Source organism: Hemiscyllium ocellatum, chromosome 23 (genome assembly GCF_020745735.1).
Source record: "Hemiscyllium ocellatum isolate sHemOce1 chromosome 23, sHemOce1.pat.X.cur, whole genome shotgun sequence".
Taxonomy (NCBI): Eukaryota; Metazoa; Chordata; class Chondrichthyes; order Orectolobiformes; family Hemiscylliidae; genus Hemiscyllium; species Hemiscyllium ocellatum.
The window spans coordinates 32,668,098-32,669,101 of NC_083423.1; the positions used below are offsets into that span (position 1 = coordinate 32,668,098).

Genomic DNA, 1,004 nt, shown 5'->3' on the forward strand with positions numbered 1-1,004 from the left:
TATTTAAATGAGCATCTCCATGTCATCAAACACTCATCCTGCCTTCATTCAACTCAGAAACAGGGAGATGTAATGCAGGTTAGCTTCAGATTTGGGATTTTTAACATTTTAACATCCTGTACGACACCATTTCACATACTTTTGGTGATTAAAATTCCATCCATTGTGTCTAACATGGCATGGCAGTCATTTTTTAGATTACTTACAGTGTGGAAACAGGCCCTTCGGCCCAACAAGCCCACACCGACCCGCCGAAGCGCAACCCACCGATACCCCTACATATACCCCTTACCTAACACTACGGGCAATTTAGCATGGCCAATTCACCTGACCCGCACATCTTTGGACTGTGGGAGGAAACCGGAGCACCCGGAGGAAACCCACGCAGACACGGGGAGAATGTGCAAACTCCACACAGTCAGTCGCCTGAGGCGGGAATTGAACCCAGGTCCCTGGCGCTGTGAGGCAGCAGTGCTAACCACTGTGCCACCGTGCCGCCCCTAAAAGTGCTGCATATGGCGACAGGGAACACCCCACCCCATCAACTGAACGCAGATAAGCGGTTGTTGGCAAAGCAGATTAAGGACACACAAGGAAGAGTCAGACACCCCAGATGGGACTTGAACCCACAACCCCTGGCGTAGGAGGCCAGTGCCTTATCCATTAGGCCACTGGAGCTGCACAGGTTTCCTGTTATAGGATACAATTACCACATGCACCCATTCTTGTGTCTCCACGGGGATAGCTATGTCAATGGGATGAAAGCCTAAGCATTATTTTTCATGCCATGTCTGCAGACCCCCATGAAATCTTGCTCATTCTGTTTTTTTGATACAGTAACTATTAATGCCTCTTCCTCTATGCATATTAATTAATGTCAATGTTCCTAGGCATATCCCATTTCTGCACTCCTTTTCTTTATTAAAGGCATACTGTGATGTAATTGTGGTTGTGTTGGATCTTGTAAGCCAAACTCATTCACCACACTCACCTCCTTTGAAAGT

At 47.2% G+C, this 1,004-nt stretch overlaps 1 non-coding gene across 1 annotated transcript; it reads right to left on the reverse strand.

Annotated features, from left to right (window-relative positions):
- Positions 1 to 605: 605 nt before the first annotated feature.
- trnar-ccu (transfer RNA arginine (anticodon CCU)) lies at positions 606 to 678 on the reverse strand. The gene has a single exon. It is a non-coding gene; the product is annotated as a tRNA-Arg (tRNA).
- Between the last annotated feature and the right edge of the window lie 326 nt (positions 679 to 1,004).